General features: G+C 38.0%; 1 long non-coding RNA gene across 7 annotated transcripts in view; it reads right to left on the bottom strand.

Annotated features, from left to right (window-relative positions):
* Positions 1-19,309, bottom strand: part of LOC123576921 — a 78,868-nt gene that overhangs the window by 14,466 nt on the left and 45,093 nt on the right. For 5 of the 7 annotated variants that reach the window (XR_006701631.1, XR_006701632.1, XR_006701633.1 and 2 more), the window contains 2 exons: positions 18,911-19,124; positions 16,897-17,047 (listed from right to left, as the gene is read on the bottom strand). This is a non-coding gene — a long non-coding RNA (uncharacterized LOC123576921). Of the gene's footprint in view, positions 1-16,896; positions 17,048-18,821; positions 18,886-18,910; positions 19,125-19,309 lie in introns of all 7 variants that reach the window. The other 2 variants (XR_006701643.1, XR_006701638.1) reach the window with 2 other exon arrangements.

Raw genomic sequence — 19,309 nt, 5'->3', positions numbered from 1 at the left:
TAAGATCTTATTGCAGGTTTCAGAGTAAAAGAGACCTTATTAAAGTGGTGGGTCAAGTCCAGCTGGCATTGGTTTTGCAAGCAGGAATCACTCTAAATAACTCTATTGTAGCAATGCGTGTAGGTGGAAGCAAAATTGGATTAAAAATTCCCTGGGGCACCTGGGTGGCTCAGTCAGTTAAGCTTCTGACTCTTGATTTGGGCTCAGGTCTTGACTTTAAGCCCCGCATCCAGCTCTGTGCTGATAGCACGGAGCCTGCTTGGGATTCGCTCTCTCTCCCAAAATAAATAAAATAAACTTAAAAAAAATCCCCCAAAATGTGTGTTTGCTTTCACTATTTACTAATTACATGTATCAAAGGAAGGTATGAATTAAAGATAACTTCTTGCCTTCAGTCCCAAGGAAGAATTGACAAATGTGTGGTGGAGAAGATTATGAGTTCACCTTTGAACGTGTTGGGTTTGCTGTTAACACCAGAGAACCCATTTAAAAATATTAGTGCCCCTCCCCCACTCACACTGTCTCCCCAAAATGAATAGATGTTAAAAAAAAATTAAAAAAAATATATTAGAAGGTATAGAGACAAAGCCAGTGATTAGAAGAAAAAGTTCCGGAAATGCAGATCTGAAAGTCCTCAACATAGTTGCAAAGTGATTACATATGAAAGAAGACTAAGATCCAAAAACTGAAGCTGGGAAGTATCAGTGGTTAGAGAGGAGCCAGGAAAAGGAAACAAAGGAGGATTAATCGGGGAAGCAGGAAGACAGCACATTATTTCACAGAAGCCAAAGGAGTAAGATAGTTTAAGAAAGTCATCAATTTCAAAAGCTGTGGTATCATGGGCACCTGGCTGCCTCAGTTGGTTGAGCATCCAACTCTTGATTTTGGCTCACGTCATGATCTGAGCCCTGCATCACAGGCTCTGCACTGACAGCAACGGAGCCTGCTGGGGATTCTCTGTCTCCCTCTCTGCCCCTCGCCCACTTGGACGTGCTCTCTCTCTCTCTCAAAATTAAATATTTATAAAATATAGTTTTTAAAAAGCTACAGAATCAGTAAAGAAATTGAGAACAAAGAAATGGCCCTCGGGATTTGCAGGCACGCGCGCACACACACACACACACACACACACACGTCTTTGGTGACCCAAAAAGAATACACACGGTGAAGTTTTTAAAACTACATACTAATAAAGCACAAAATAACTTACATGAGATTTAACATATTGTTTCTGTTTCTCTGTGATAGAGACAAAGCTGGCTTATCTGGCATTTGTATTACTCAGTGCCTTGAGACATTTGCAGTGCTATAAAGCTGAGCATTATAATAATAGTCCTAAGATACTTAAAGGTGATTTTATATCAGAAAAAGTCAATGGGCTATATAGCTTTCTACACAATTTCTGCTTTACCAAGTTAAAGGTGCAGGTGACAGAAAGACATGCCTGATGACATGACAAATTCTGCATCTTAAATCTTGGGGCTCATCTGTAAATAGTCAAAAGTAAATAGCAAAACTCTACAAATATTGAGATCAACTACACTGTTCTTGATTCCGTGTATTTCCCTGTATTGTCATTCATTTTGTCAAATAAGCCCTCTATATTAAAGAGGCTACTTAATTTTAAAGTTTATTTATTTTGAGAGAGAGGAAAAATGAGTGGGAGAGGGGCAGAAAGAGAGAGAGAGAGGGAGACTGAGAAAATCCCAAGCAGGCTCTGTGCTATCAGCTCAGAGCCCAACACAGAGCTCGATCCCACGAACCTGAGATCATGACCTGAACAGAAACCAGGAGTCAGATGCTTAAACAACTAAGCCACCCAGGTGCCCCTAAAGAGGCCACCTGATGCTACTTGACCAAAACACAGCACCCTGGAGAGTTAATTGCTTAGAAAGAGGTGGAGAGTAAGTCTGAAACTTGTGACTATTAATTACAGAGTGATTGTCCCTGGCCTGTCATTTTTTTTTTCTATTTTTCCTGAAAAAACTATACTGCTTTATCTCCAACACCACAGGAATATCGTTATAGTTAGAAATGAAATTAGTAATATTCTTGCAAAATGGCTGTCTCTTGCCATAATAAAAATGTTTTATTCTCTTTTAAGCAAGAAAATAGTCTTGTGACAGAAAGGATTGTCTTGGGAGCAAACCCGGCTTCTTTCATACCAGCTTCCCCAAACCACCTCAGCTGAGTTCCTTAACCACATCAGTCTGATTTTCCTGTCTTTCAAATAAAAATAATGATGGTAGCCCTATTTGCCTCCTGGGATTTTTATGGAAAAAAAAAATAAGTAATTAACGTAAAAATCTTTGACACAGTAAAAGGTATTAGCTCTTAGAGATTCAATCAATCCTTTTCATGCTAATTATAATTATTGCTTACAAGTATTAAAACGTAATCCACACACAGCTTGGTGAAAACAGTTTTCACACAACTGAAGCCTGAGTCCAATTCATCATTAAAATGATGAATTTTTGCAGAAACTACATGGTCCCAACATTCTAATTCCCTCTTGTTAAGTGGATTGTTGCATTTAAAAGGCTGAAAGAAAAATGTGTCTTTCCCCCTGCCTTTACTTCTTTTTTCCTTCTTTTGGGCTTGATCACCTTTATCACAGGCTTCTCTTCTGAACTTTCTTTCTTGCCATAGCTGCATTAGCATGTTTATATTAGCTGTCAGAGTGGAGTAAGCCCCAAAGCCACAGGCAGCCTGGCCAGCTCAAGGGGGCCGTGGCAGGGTCCCACAGAAGGTTTTTATTGTGGCAAGAGCAACTGTTCACCATCACACTTCGAGACTCCCCGCAACCAGAGGGTTTGTTTTGTGTCTGTACGCACTCTGGGCACTTTCCTTATTACGTGAAGCATTACTCACCAATGTATCCAGCCCATTAACACGTGACTGCTGTCCATAGTTGACATCTGACTGCTGTCCACAGGGCAAAGCTGCATCCTCCCGAAGAGCAGGCAGGAGGTTAGACAAAGACTATGGGGAGTTCTAGGCTCAACAGATCCTCTTAATTAGCTTTTAATTAACCATTATGAATAAAAATCTCATTCTGATCCACATTTACTAAGCAGGCTGCCTGAGTAGGTCTAGCTTTGCAATGGGCAGCTACTGCTGTATTTCTGGACCCCGAGTTGTTCTCTCCCACAGCCCTGCCTTTTAAAAAACAACCCTGGGATATTTCAGAGAACAACTCCTTAATTATCTTCCTTCTTCCTGGCTATTCTTTCTGTAGGAATCCTTCAAAATATTCATATGGTTATTGCTATATATGCTCATGGGACGCATCTTTTAAATGTATTTTTGAGGGGCGCCTGGGTGGCGCAGTCGGTTAAGCGTCCGACTTCAGCCAGGTCACGATCTCGCCGTCCGTGAGTTCGAGCCCCGCGTCGGGCTCTGGGCTGATGGCTCGGATCCTAGAGCCTGTTTCCGATTCTGTGTCTCCCTCTCTCTCTCTGCCCCTCCCCCGTTCATGCTCTGTCTCTCTGTGTCCCAAAAATAAATAAACGTTGAAAAAATAAATGTATTTTTGGTACATTATGCTTTACTTACACCCTAAATCAGGTCAAAACAGTTTTTATTTTTTTTTAAGTTTAGTTGGCCTCTCATAAATCCTCATTCATTTTTTCTTCTGTTTCAGTGTTTCTAAGCACTTATTAGAGATAGAAATTACTAAAATCCAGAGTATCTAAACAGAAACCTCAGAAGAACCCATTGCTGTGTTGTTTTAACTTTCAAAGCCTGGAAGCATCCAAAGTATTTTATCATTGCCACATATGTCGACATCTTCTATCAATTTACTTCAAGGAAATGCTAATTAAAATTTTGAAAATATAACTGCCTAACAATCATTGAATCTTCTGTTGACCTATTGCCCAGGCCAGGGATTGCTCTCATCTCCTATAGGCCACCTTTTATGTCCACGAGACATGACCCTTTCTACAATATGGAGACTTGCTTGTTCAAAGCCAAGAAGAGCAGTTCCTTGGCCTGTGGCTACTCCTTTGAGCCTTTTAAAAAGAGCTTTCCTGGGGGCACCTGGGTGGCTCAGTCGGTTGAGCATCCGACTTCCGCTCAGGTCATGATCTCATGGTTCGTGAGTTCGAGCCCCACCTCAGGCTCTGTGCTGACAGCCCAGAGTCTGGAGCCTGCTATGGATTCTGTGTCTCGCTCTTTCTGCCCCTCCCCCACTCATGCTCTCTCAATAAATAAATAAATCAATAAATAAATAAATAAATAAAATAGCTTTCCTGATTAGGTGAGGCCCACCCAGATTATCTTCCTTTTGATTATGTTAACATCACCTGATTACAGACTTAATTATACCTGCAAATCCCTTCACCTTTCCCTGCCATGTTACATAATCTAATCCCAGAAATGATAGCCATCATCTTCATGTGTACTGCCCACAACCAAGTGGAGGAAATTATACCGGAAGTGACTGTCGGCAGGATCTTAGGGCCATCTTAGCATTCTGCCTGATATAATTCTGCAATTTTCATAACTCAGACAACACTGACATTGCTGATGATACTGTTGTTCTTTTACTGGAGTCAACTTAACAATCACCTCACCTCTTTAGGGCACCGCAGGGAAATATAACCTGAAACTTTTGTTGATGACATCTAATAGACATGATTATAAGAGATGATATTCCTAAAGATTGTCTGATTGCTCTAGATGTTCTAAATGTTATTCTGGGAGGGAGCCAGACCTACAAGGAGTTGAATCACATGTGGTAGATTGTTTGGTCCCTCAAAGATTAGAATTTACTAATCTTGGCTTTCCTATTACCTCTCCACTTACATTTCAACTTAGAATAAACATCTCTAAGAATCTCATCATCATATTTACAATATGGTTGATGCTCACTATATTACATCGTCTCATTTTATGAAAGAAATTTCCCTCAGGTTTCAGTAGAAGGATTAACCATATGTACTCAGGGAAATTAGTTTTTATTTTATGGATGTTGATGCATATAACGGATCAAGATTCCAGTTTTATCTTTGCTACCATGAAGCATAAAATCAAATATATGACATACCCCTATGGACTATACAGGACATTTTGGATAAATCTTTATCCAAATTTTAATTTAATTTTCTTACCTGTGTTTTCTTTTTTAACTGTAACTTCTTCGCTTATTTCTTTTTAATCTTGTGGGTTCCACAGATAAAGTACCTTAAATCCTTCCTGAAATAAATCAGCTAATATTTTTTGAATGTTGTAAATTGAGTAGTTTTAAATATGGTAGTAGGAGCCTAAAATATATTCTTTTAGTTTTCCCACCTCTCAAAAAGAAGACTAGCTAATGGGTGTGCAAGGCAGTTAGGAATGGACATTACAAAGGATTAGAAGCATGTTAAAGGTAAGACAGAAGTGAGCATATATAGTAACTATTATAACATACAGCAATATAGCACTTTATAGTATAAATGCTCCTTCTTTTGTATAAACCACATATCATCAGGCATTTCCTATGGTACAGATTAAATCATATTAATATTAAATTTTTAAATGTTTATTTATTATTTTTGAGAGGCAGAGACAGAATGTGAGCGGGGAACGGGCAGAGAGAGAGGGAGAGACACAGAATCCTAAGCAGGTTCCAGGCTCCAAGCTGTCAGCACAGAGCCTGACGTGGGGCTCAAACTCACGAGCCATGGGATCATGACCTGAGCCAAAGTCAGACACGTAACCAACTGAGCCACCCAGACACCACTAAACCATATTAGTATTAAATCATATTAATCTCTCAACCACAGGCTCCTCATCTAGTGCCCATCCACTCATGCAATGCCTTAATTCCATTTATAGTGTACCCTCCAACTATCCTTTCGAGTTCTCCAAAGGATGCCTCACCCTCAACCCAGACTGTCAGCCACAGTTGCCATGTGACATGTATCTTTATGTTTTTCCACTTCTGATCTGGCTCCTATTCCTCAACACCTGCACAGTCTCTTGAAAGAATGACAGTATTTGCCCTGGTGAAGGTGCTTCTTACGAGACTTGGAATATCTGTACAAACAATGATTTCTACCAGTCCTCCCAGTCTGCTGGTGATGGTTAATTTTATGTGTCAGCTTGACAGAGCCACAGATATTTAGTTAAACATTATTTCTGGCTGTGTCTGTGGAGGTATTTCCAGATGAGACTAGCATTTGAATGGATAGATTAAGTAAAGTAGATCGCCCTTCCCAATGGAACTGGGCATCAACCAAGCCATTAAAGGCCTGAATTAAACACAAAAAATGGAAGAAGGGAGAGAATTTTCACTAACTTTATGAGCTGAGACATCAGTCTTCTCCTGCCCTCAGACTGGAACTTACACAAGGACAAATGATAGTTCAGACACAGACCAGAACTTAAACCACTGATTCTTCTGGTTCTTAGGTCTTTGGACTCAGACTAGAACTATACCACTGGTTTTTCTAAAAAAAAATTTACAATGTTTATTTATTTTTGAAAGAGAGAGAGAGACAGAGTGTGAGTGGGGGAGGGGCAGAGAGAGAGGGAGACACAGAATCTGAGGCAGGATGAAGGTTCTGAGCAGTCAGTGCAGAGCCCGACCCGGGGCTCGAATCCACAAACTGTGAGATCATGACCTGAGTCGAAATCTGATGCTCAACTGACTGAGCCACCCAGGCACCCCACCCCTGGCTCTTCTAGATCTCAGCCTCAGCATCCATAATCATATGAGCTAATTCCTTATAATAAATTATATAATTTATATATAGTTGTCATTGATCACTGTCTTTTCCAAAGACACAGTTATTCTGGTAAATAGACACAGATCCCTTTGGGAAAACATTAAAAAGGAGAGTCAAAGTATACACTTAGAATATTATAACAGAGTTCAAGTTCAAAATTTTCTATCCCTCTCTGGGTCAGAGGACCAGTAGATATTTGAACTAACCCACATCTGGAAGTTGGGTGAAGAAATGTTATAAATTTTGGTGACTTAGGTAAGGCCTCCACTCACTAAGTCTAGGGTTTATTCAGTTCTTTGTTCATTTCAGGGGCCCAATGATCAATATACCACCACAAAGTACCTTATGGATCGTACCATTCTGATCCCTTTGCTGATACTGCTGCTGTTTGGAGTCACTGTGACTCAACCTAACAGGTATGTTCCATTCCTTATCTTCTGACACCCTGGAATCTAGTATCACAATGTATCAAGGAGCCCTTTTCAAGTGCAGTATCACACACAAGCATCACTTTCTTCCAGAGTGCAGCCCCTAGCATCACCTTTAAGAGATGTTGGGACTCCACTCCCTGGGATATTTCTCAAAACCTTGGAGGAGTGAATACATGCTGGCCCCTCAAGAGAGGATGGTTAGGGAGCAGTTGAGCAGTCTGCTGTGTTCACTCCTCTCCAACATTTACTAATCTGTGAGCCTCTACATTCTTTTCCTCTACATTATACTCAAGAATTTGAGTTCAGGGTAAAGTTAACCAAACTGGGAGGGAAAAAACGGAAAGAAAAGGAAAAGAAGAACCACACCCAACTGCTTTAGCTAGCATAGTGAATCAAGGACCAACTTGGTGACTGAATCTGCATTGATTAGTTCAACCTGTTCTAAAATTATTCCTTTCCCTCTTATGTCTAGAATTTTCATATTCCATTCTTACACATATTCTCCACATCTGTATCCATGTAAATTATAAAAATTATCAAAATCTCATCATCCCAGGGGCTTTGTTTGTAGGTTCTCTGCTCAAATATTCTTGATTCTAGTTCTGATTATAGGTCTGGAGCAATGTGAGGTGACATGAGAACCTGGCATGATCCTTCCACCTAGGGAAGTCAGTATCTTAGAGTTAAGACCTATTTACAGGAAAGGAGCCAATTTCACTGTCCACGGGAGGCTGTTTTCCTTCTGTATGTTCCTATTCCAATTTTCAGAATTCCAGTTTTCCTCAGGTCAAAGGCTTGGGGAATTCAAGCTAGCATGATAATCTGGCAAACTTTCAGTTTGGTTTGGGCAGTTGCAGCCCTGAGGACACTGGACAAAGGATAAACTTTTAGTATGTTTGTATGAAAATCCAGCCATTTGGACTTAAACTAAGATTTGAAGATTTTTGTCAATCATTTTCTTTAAGCCATGCATGTGATTAGAACCTACTGACAACTACCAGTATTCCTTCCAAGGAATCATTGCAAAATTTCTCCCCTCTAATTATATCCATCATTAAGGACTCAAAATAAACATGGATAAGCTATTTTACATGGACAAATTGTTTGAAAATAGTTCAAAAATTGTTTCTTATTTTCAGCCCAATGAGATGAGAGCCCATTTAATGAAGGCATTTGGAGAGAAGGACTTGAGCAAGAAGAATAAATAGGTAATAGTAGTTTTTTCAGCTCTATGTAAATATGGAACTTTTATTTCCCTTGGTAAATAGTGCTATCTATTTACAGTTATATATATAAAGCTATCTACTAATTAGATAGACAGATGATAGATGATAGATATAAGTATATACTTATGTAAGTACATTGACACATCATTATCATCTAAAGTCTGTCGTTTACCTTAGGGTTCACTGTAGATATTGTAGGTTCCATGGATTTGGACAAATGTATAATGACATATACCCATTATTTTAATATTTTCACTGACCTGAAAAATCCTCTGTGCTCTGCCTATTCATCTCTCTCCCTCCTTCTCTCCACCCCTGCCAACCACTGATCTTTTTATTGTCTTCATAATTTTGCCTTTCCAGGATGTCATACAATTGGAACTATATAGTGTGTAGCATTTTCATACTGGCTTCTTTTACTTAATAATATGCATTTAAGGTTTCTTCAGGTCTTCTCGTGGCTTGATAACTCATTCCCTTTAGCGCTGGACATACCATTCCCATTGTCTGAATATACCACAGTTCATGTATCCATTCACCTACTAAAGGACATCTTGGTTGCTTTCAAGTTTGGACAATTATGCATAAACCTGATATAGACATCTGAGTGCAGGTTTTTGTGTGAACATGTTTTCAATTCCTTTGGATAAATACCAAAGAGCACAATTGCTGGATTGTAAGAAACCCCACAATGTTTCCCAAAGTGGCTGTACCATTTTGCATTCTTACCAGCAATAAGTGAGAATTTCTGTTGCTCACATTCTTGCTAACATTTGGTGGTTTCAGTGTTCTGGACTTTGGTCATTTTACTAGGTGTGTAAATATGTGTATTTTTTCATACTCTTTTCTGATCCTTTAATTATCTCACACAGAAAACCTTATTTACATATGTATATGTACATCCACATGTACATACATATGTATAAACATATATGGAAATTCACTGGTTTATGAGAATTCATTAATATGTTAAATACAATTTAATCTTTGTAAAAATATTTTTAAGTTTATTTATTTTGAGAGAGACAGACACAGCGTAAGCAGGGGAGGGGCAGATGGAGAAAGAGAGAGAGAATCCCAAGCAGGCTCTGCATTGCCAGTACAGATCCAGTGCAAGGCTCGAACTCACAAAACTGTGAGATCACGACCTGAGCCAAAACCGAGAGTCAGATGCTCAACCAAATGCGCCACCCAGGCACCCCAATAAAAATGTATTCTTAATTCAAATAGTAGTTTTTTACATTAGTTTACTAGGTGCTACAGAAAGAAAGTAAGGAAGATGAAAAAGAAATATCCAACATCCAAAAAATACAAGGTAGTGTGTGAGAGAATGTTATCAGGAGTTACCTGCATGAAGTTAGTTGACAGTCATATTAAAACACAGTAAGTGGCTAAGTGTCAAAAACCATACTGACACCAGTTAGAGGGAAATGTGAGACCAGAAGTTAAGTGGTATTTCTTTGGGACATCAGGAGTTGAGATAAGAGTTAAAGGAAGGAGTGGCTTTATTAATTTGTTAAGAACCTTAAATTCACAAAATAGTGCTTGCTTCGGCAGCACATATACTTAAATTCACAAGATAAATTCATCAGAGAAATCTGTATATTTAATACCATTATTCTAATAAAGATTAAAAGAAGAAATTCAAGTTTATGCCAGTGCTATTGTTTAGTCTGTCAATTAACCTTCTTCCACACCTAAATGTGACTAATTTAAGTGGTATTAGGACCTGTGGCTAATTTTTGAGCTCCAATAGACTAGAAACTTAATCTCTGATGTGCATAAAAAAATAAGCCCAGGGGAATTTGGCAACATGCTCTTTGCACAGTACACATTGATAGATATTTGATTGATTAGGCTAAGAACTATATATTAGCAATAAAGTATATTTAAAGTACAAAGTGCTTAGTTTTAAAATACTTTTAAGCACTGTATTATTGGAATGTGAAAAGTAATTATTAGACTGACACCAGAGAACTTTCAATGTAATTTCAGGCTAAAAATGCTTAAGAAAAGTAAAACATGTTGATTCATTAGCTACAGGATTCTGAAGTTTGACATTATATGAGGGGGTGTGAACATATCGATTTTGGTATCCACCAGTGTTCATGACTCTGTGACTCATGCACATAGAACTCATACGCTCCATAGATAATAATCAGCTCGTTTAAACATGCTTTCAAATGCTTTATTAAATTTTTTTAAATGTTTATTTATTTTTGAGAGACAGAGAACAAGCAGGGGAGGGGCAGAGAGAGAGAGAGAGACACAGAATCTGAAGCAGGCTCCAGGCTCTGAACTGTCAGCACAGAGCCCGACGCAGGGCTCGAACGCATGAACCACGAGATCATGACCTGAGCTGAAGTTGGACGCTTAACCAATTGAGCCATGCAGGTGCCCCATCAAATGCTTTCAAAGTCATTGAACATTGCTTGGTTAATCCTGTCCATTTAGCAATCTTCAGATACGCCATTACATACGTGACTCTAAGTAGAATACATTTTAAGACTGTGACTATATAGCACAACTATATAGGTTTTCATGAACATATTATGGCATGACTTTGAAAGTATACACTCTTGAACTGAGTCTCAGTTCTTTTCAGTGTGGTTTGTATAGGCAATCTACATCCAGCTTCACCGAAAACCTTTGCTCCAAATATGCCAGTGAAAGATTACGCATGGAATTGAGATGTATGAAAAATTATCTGGTACATGCCCTTACAGTAATTTTTAATAATGCCCCCAAATTAATATTTGATGGCTGTGCAATCATAACTCAATGACCTACTTCACTATAACCTGGTATAATTCACCATAGTCTGCTGCTCAAGCACAGTATTTGAAAATCTTTCTGCAGGAGAAGTTTCTATATTCTTTTATTTTGCAGCCATATTTTAATGTATAATACTGAGCTTTTATTTCTATGACAACATAAGATAAAAGTACCAGCTATGAACAGAGCTGTTATTAAAAAAAAAAAAAAAAGTAAGTTTTATCTGGCCTTCATGCTAATGAGAAGAAAACAAAGTAGACCAAAATATCACAAGTGACATATTCTTTAAGGTTATTAATGAAGTTCTGTCTTCAAGCCAGTTGGTATGCTAGAATATAGTCATTAAACAAAAAAATAGTAATTTTTTAAACAAGGAAGGATAGTTAAGAAATTGACTGTCCATTGATTGTCTCCCATAGTAAAATTAGTAGATGAAATTAGAGTAACTGAAAGAAAAGAGGTATATCCAAGTTAAAAAAAAGAAAAAAAGTTCTCACTCTTTCAAATTAGGCCATTCCAGGGGTGCCTGGGTGGCTCAGTTGGTTAAGCGTCTGACTTTGGCCCAGGTCATGATCTCACAGCTCGTGAGCTCGAGCCCCTGCATCAGGCTCTGTGCTGACAACTCAGACCCTGAAGCCTGCTTCAGATTCTGTGTCTCCCTCTCTTTCTCTGCCCCTCTCCTGTTCATGCTCTCTCTCTCTCTTTCTCTCTCTCTCTGTCTCAACAATAAATAAATATTAGAAAAATTTTTAATTAGGCCATTGTAATAAAGTAGATCAGATGATACAATAGGGGTTACAATTAGGAACAGATGGAAAGATTACTATTATTGGACAACTTAATGGTTATCAATATCCAAAATACCAACTGTACTTAAGAAAATCTCATATCATTTCTTTTCTCCAGAGGTGCAGTAGGATCATTTGCAATTTTGTACTTTCTTCTATGCTAAATTAAGTTTGTTTTTTTCATGTCAAGACTGACTATACACCATAACACAAGTAATCATTCCCATAGATTCTTAGAGGATGAACATCTGGCCCATATTTGCTAATGATGATCATGTTTATGTGTTCCCGCCAGACTGGACCTGACATGCCAGTGTAGTAATTTTGGTGGCTGCTACCCCTAGAGGAAATATGTGATGTTTCAAATCAATCGTTAAGATATCTGAAAGCACAGAGAGTGATAACCTAGTTCAACCTGTGGTGCTTGGAAATATTTAATAACAATTTGTGTGCACCTATATTTAGAAATCTCATAACATGGCATTTTCCATGAATACCAATCCTCAAATATTTAAAGCAGTTTAACCTAATAGAAGCAGTGGAAGAATTTTCTTGCACTTGCTGGTAGATGTTCATTTGGCTATAGTAAAGGGACCAACAAATTTCTCTAAATACTCTGAAACTGATTATTAGTGTAAAAGATAGATAAATTGGCTCAAAAGAGGAGGAGACAGTCCACCTTATTTCCCAATATTATGTTCTCCTTTGTATGTAAAATGGTTTCCTAGAACTCAAAGTATATCAGATAATAAAGTAATTTTCATTTATTGAATGGGTACTATGTGCTAGATAGACTATAAAATATGAAAATATGAGAATTACTTCCCAGGTAATGAAATACCTTTGAAACGACTTTGAAAATTGTCTAAGGGGTGCGTGGGTGACTCAGTTGGTTAAGTGTCCAACTATGGCTTAAGTCATGATCTCACTTGAACTTTGTGAGTTCAAGCCCTGCATCGGACTCTCTGTTGTCAGTGCAGAGCCAGCTTCAGATCCTCTCTTCTTCTCTCACTGCCCCTTTCCCACTTGTGCACTCTCTCTCTCTCAAAAAGAAATAAACTTAAAAACAAAATAAAAAAATAAAAATTGCCTTGAAGGTAAGAACTAGGATTTTGAAAACAATTGTGTATTCGTTGAATGAAAAAAGTGACATATTATGCTAATACCACACATTTTTCAATCTCTGATTTCTGTAAAAACCACTTTATGAAACATATTTTAAAACAGGGCTTGAATAATTCTCTGAAAAATTTTAAGCTGTCTTTTAAATTTATTTATTTTTAAGGATTTTATTTTTAATTTATTTTTGAGAGGGAGAGACAGAGCATGAGCAGGGGAGGGGCAGAGAGAGGGAGACAGAATCTGAAGCAGACTCCAGGCTCTGAGCTGTCAGCACAGAGCCCGACACAGGGCTTGAACCCACGAACTGTGAGATCATGACCTGAACCAAAATCAGACACTCAAACGACTGAGCCACCCAGGCAGGAGCCCCCATTTTTTCTTTCTTTTTTTACTATTTATTTTTGAGAGACAGAGAGACAGAGTATGAGTGGGGGAGGGACAGAGAGAGAAGGAGACACAATCCAAATCAGGCTCCAGGCTCCAAGCTGTCAGTACAGAGCCCTATGTGGGTCTCGAACCCATGAACTACGGGATCATGACCTGAGCAGAAGTCAGACACTCAACTGACTAAGCCACGCAGAAGCCCCTAAGCTGTTTAAAATGAAAATTGGTGCAAGCTCACTTGCAGAGGCAACACGCAGTGGCAAGGAATTATAAAGGAAAAAAATGTCCAAAATGGAACAAAGACAAACGTGAATAAGTGACAGAGGGAGTGCAAAGTGTAAATTCTGACAACAAAACCTGAAGATATTAGAGAAAAATGTAAAGAAAGCTTGAAATTAAAACTTAGAGGAAAGAGGACTGACAAAATAAGATTAGAGTTCATGGAATAAAAAAAACACAAATAATGAAATAAAGAAAATTGTGATGAATATAAAGAAAAATTATTCCATTTAACTAACATTTATTGAGTACTCTAATGCATCTGGCATTGATTCTGACGAAAAGAAAATCACATATTTGACAAAGGAGCAATGGGCACATATCGACATGTTTAAAGCCTGTGAGATTTCTTCCACTGCTCTATATGTTTGTCGTACTACAGGCTAGGAATTAAGCTGCTTAGTAAAACTTTTAAAGTATTACTATTTTGTGCACAAATTCTGTTAAACATTTTATAGAAATGTGTTTAAGTATTTCCCACAAAACACATTCCCTCTTAGAGCTCCAAGTGGCCGGCCACACATCACCCAGGGTAACTCTGCTTTGTGCTCGTTGAACTTGTTCCTATAAACTCCTCAATCCCTCCCACCCAATTAATGGGACAAAATGCCTAAATAAACACGAAAGGAAAAACCTTTAAAAGCTCTACTACCCCCAATAAAAGGACTTCATATTGAATGATTGCAACTCCGAGTTGACACTTTACTATGCCTTACGGTATAGACATTCCCGCCCCACCACTTACACGTCTTCAGTAATGACACTCACCTCACCAACCTTTGAGAGTTTTTATATATTGGCAGTTAAAGTCATTTGGCCTTTGGCCTTGTGCCTCCAGGGGTTAGAGGCATTGACTTAGGAGGAAAGATTAAATTAACCATAGCTAGACCAAAGAATAACTAAACAAAATAAAAAGGCAAAAAGATGAAGGCATGGGGAAGCACATTAGATGGTAAAATGAGGAAGTCATTAAACAAATGAAACCTTAGATTGAATAATTGGGAAAATTTCCTGAAACAAAAGAGCTCTTAAACTCTAAAGTACTGTTGTCCTGTGACCAAAGTGATTGAGCTTCTGCTTGGGTCAAGTGACACTAGATTGCCAGCCCAGGGCAAGCCAAGCCAGACTAACAGCACAAGTTAAACCAGGGAAATTCCATGCTGCTTAACACCCACCCAGCTGTGTCTGTGGCAACATCAAACCAGTGTTATTTCCTTCTCACTCTGAAAAAGTGCAAAACTGTCCAGGAAACTGTACCAACAATCCATTTCACAGTCCACTGGACAGAATTTTTTGTCTTAACATTTCAGAGTCTTCTAAGCAAAAGCATCTTTTGGGAAGGATTCTTCCTATTCTTAATGCCTCGTATAATGCATGACCCTGAATATGAATGATGAGTGAATATGTCTGATGAGTTAGCCTAAAAAAATATGCTGGGCAAATCATTTTGAAACAACTTCTATATTTTTCTAATTTCTGATTCTGGATCCTCCTGATTTCCTTGCCTGTGTTTCTGAAAGTATAATTCAAACGGGACTGTGGTCATTCATAAATGTTTGTTGCTCGTTATATACTAAGTTTCACTCTATCTCACCATTCATAATGTTTTCCATGTTGTGCAAAATTTAATAAGGCACAGGGATGTTTGTTTTCATCTCCAAGCCGATTGAGGTGCCACTTCTCAGGTTCTGTGTTGAACACAAAAGTGCCCTTAATAAATGAGTCCAGATGGAGTGTGTATGTGAGGCGGGTTGGGTAAGTGCGTGAGATGTAGACCACAAATAGCATTATACTCAATCATTCCATAAGATGCCACATGGCCTGGGGTGATTTTCCGTAGCAGAATCTAAATAACATTGTTCATCTGCTAATGGTCTAAATATCATAATTAGGACATGTTGCTGTTATAGAACTCTAATTACTGATAAAAAGCAACTTTCATCATGACCTTCTTCTGTTTAAGGGAAATGATCATTATACCTAACTCCAGCCTTTCAACTCCTTGATCGTTCCAATAAAGCATTTCTGAAAATGCCAAACACATTGCTTGCTTTAGAATTGTTCTAACTGGGAACTAATGATTTATGTCTTTTTCAAATATCATACGTTTGGAATCATTACCAGGTGAGAAGCAAAATAGCAAAAAGTAGATGTCTCAGCAGCCAGTAGACACATGCTTACCAAGGGCACAACTAGCCACTGTACCATTGCGGCCAAGACAGGGTATTTTCCCTCTTTTCTTTCACTGCATCTCATACCACAGGCCTTACCAAGAAAACCAAAAGGAAGTTTTATCTAGTCAGGTTCAATTGCAGGAGTATAGTTCTATGGCTCTTAGCATCCATCAGACTCGTTGGTTCTCTTTCCAAATATACATATCTGTACATTTCTATATAACAACAAAGCTAGGCTAGTTTTACGAAGTGATGCACAGGCTGTCTACATAATATGATTATATAGAATGTCTCTGTTTAAAATAGTACCTCCCAGTTGAATATTACAATTCTTGAAAGTTTGTTACCAGATTTTCTTTAGATTCTAATGCGTCCCCAGTGAAAATTCAGATACCCTTTAAAGGAAAAACATGGCAACCTATATCAGTTAAAATCTTGATGAGTTGAGAATAAGCTGTGAGCAGCTTATCAGGGTAGACAGTAGTAACAGGGTCTTGGAGCAGTGAATCGTCATTCACTCATTCATTTAGAAAATAAGCACAGAATGGGACCTTATCTTATTTGAGGCAATGATATAATCTTAGGTCACAAAGATGCCTGAGTATGATTTCTATATTCGAAGGGCATAGAATTCACTGGAGGAGACAGGCAAGAAATAAGGCAATCAAAGTAGGGAAAGTATAGAAAAAGGGAACTACAGAAGGATGTGGGAAGGACATCCATCCTGGACTGAGTTGAGGGGAACAATGTGGAAGCTTCCTAGAGGAGACTGAATATGAAGTAGATTTTAAAAGTCACCCTGTAATATGGCCTTATAGAGTTAAATATGTTTTCGTATTATATTAATGAAAAAATACTGCAGTTAACTTCCTTGACTCATAGAAGGTCAATCAATAATAATGTCTGTGACTTCCTGGATATGACTGGTTTTACTATCAGAATTGCAACATGACCCATAATTTTTCTAACTTGGACTCTGTTTGTGGAAGTTGAGCAATTACCTGTCATTTTGTGTCTTGACTCACTTGTGAAATGTGCACTTGGCATTTCCAGTCCTGTTTTGTTTCGGGTATCTTCCCAGACCACGTTGGGGATGGAGTTGGTACTTTATCCAAGGCTCTGGGACAGTGGTCAAGGTCCCCTCTCTCCTACCTTCGAGAGAATAAGTGGTATGTGAGTGTTCATGGCAAATTTTACTTATTTTACCATTTTGTGTACAATTTTGTACTTATTTCACCAAATCTCTATCTGTAGGTAATAGCTCATTATGTTTGCCATCACATTTGAAAGTTTTCTCTAGAAACTTACTTTCTTAGAACATTATCTAGAGAAAAAAATACATTAAACACCACAGTTAATTTTCATAACAGAACACAATTTAGTTAAAAAGATGACATAGAGAATGTAATTACTGAACTTCTTTAAATTTTCTTTCTGCAAGCTTTCATTAATTGAGGCCATATTTTTAAAGAGCAAAGGAAGAAAAATAGGCCTATTAACAATAATTTTTAGCCCTACTTTACTAGAAGTTTTTTTTTTCTGAATTACACTCTTGCAAATAATAGGTCAACTTTCCAAAGGAAAAATCTACATTAATAAAAATAGCAGTGTTCAAAGCCCACTCAAAATGTATTTCCTCTTACATATGTAGGTTTTATTAAAGAATATGAGTAAAAAGAATTATATTATTTTTCCTGTAAAATTGTCTGTTGTTATCTTATGAGAGTGAAATTATAAGCCTATAGAGAACAAACATGAATTGAATCCAGATTAATAAAAACAGATGCTCACAAGGGCATTCTTTATATGAATTTTTAGGCTAAGAAAATCTTCAAAATCCACAAGCTTCCTTGAGAGGTGTGAATTTGGATGGAGGAGAGGGACATAACTAAGAATAAGATGACATCAAAAAGTGTGGTTAAATGATCATGGAAAAAGTAAATCACTTCTCAGGGAAAATGCATCAAAAAATTTGTTTCGTATAAACACCCACTTGAAATAGACCAGAAATGTTTGGCCTTCCTGAGATAATCAGCTCCCTGTAAGAGAGTATCAATGTGTTTGAGGTATGAATGTTAGGAGCAGTGAGCTTGTCATTATCAGAAAGAATAAGGTTTGCTCATCTGAAAACTTAAGTACTGCTCTGAATCTTCTTCAGACAATACCATAATTGGAAGAGATGGGCTGTCACAAATGCCCTGTGTCTTACAACCAGTAGTGAACATTGCAGTCCTCTGATATAACTAAGGTTATGGTAAATCACAAGAGAGGTTCGTCTTCTAAGGATCAATTAGTTCTGTTATATAAGCAACAGATTAATAAGTATTTCTTCAATGTCTGTCCTTTTGGGGTACTGTGACTGCTTTTTTAAATACTAAGATTCTATTGGATTTTCTTTGGCATCAGTTTTCATTATTTGAAACAAGCCCATACTGTATAGAGAATTGTAAATCCCAAGCTCTTCAAATTGTAGAACATTACATTGGATTCTGAAGATAAAGTGTAGGCCAATGCAGATTTTCTATAAAGTCAATCAAGAAGGGCAAATTAGAATTATGACGGCTTTAGTTTTCTTTAGCAATTGTTCTTTTTTAAAACATAATATAATATTTTATACCAATATAGAAAATCTTTGTTACTCAATAATCGTAATGAATCTCAGGGCACCCAGGTGGCTCAGTCAGTTAAGTGGCTGACTTCGGCTCAGGTCATGGATCTTTTGTGGTTCGTGGGTTTGAGCCCTGCGTCAGGCTCTGTGCTGATAGCTCAGAGCCTGGAGCCTGCTTTGGATTCTTTGTCTCTCTCAAAATTAAATAAACGTTCAAAAAATTTTTCAAAAAAGCAATCACAATAAATCATGAAATGATGAGCAACGCTATTTGTGAGCTAATGCTTTGTTCATTGAATTTGAAAATAGTATCCCTACAAAGAGCTTTCTTCTCATCGTTGACTCTCCTCCCACAACGTCTAATTTCTCTCTCTCTTCTGACCTTGGGAAAAAAGAATAAGACTCACAATTAATGGTAATAAAGCTTTAACGAATTTTGCTATGGCGCTGCTGGAAGAGTCTCTGGGGTGGGTGTCTACATTTCTTTTCACCAGGGTTTTGACAGTGGGACTAGGCTTTCAGTCCAAGTAGCTTCCTTGGGAGGTGATCCAAAAAATCACCAGACGGAATGTCATACAATATGGAATCGATTTGTGTTCTGGACAACAGGGCTCTGTCCAGCTAGGGATAATGACAGACCATAGATCATACATGAGAGTTGTCCCACCTACGTGAGCAGGAAGTGGAGGTGTTTACCTCCAGCTCGCATCAGTTTAGGGTCGAGAGCTAAACAGGGGGAAATGACCAGGGATGGCTAGAAATGTGAAAGAAATATAAAAGTCTTTTGCACAACTCTATTCAGTTAC

The sequence above is a fragment of the Leopardus geoffroyi genome, chromosome A1, assembly GCF_018350155.1.
Source record: "Leopardus geoffroyi isolate Oge1 chromosome A1, O.geoffroyi_Oge1_pat1.0, whole genome shotgun sequence".
NCBI classification, from domain to species: Eukaryota; Metazoa; Chordata; class Mammalia; order Carnivora; family Felidae; genus Leopardus; species Leopardus geoffroyi.
This window is presented reverse-complemented; position numbering and strand designations above follow the sequence as displayed.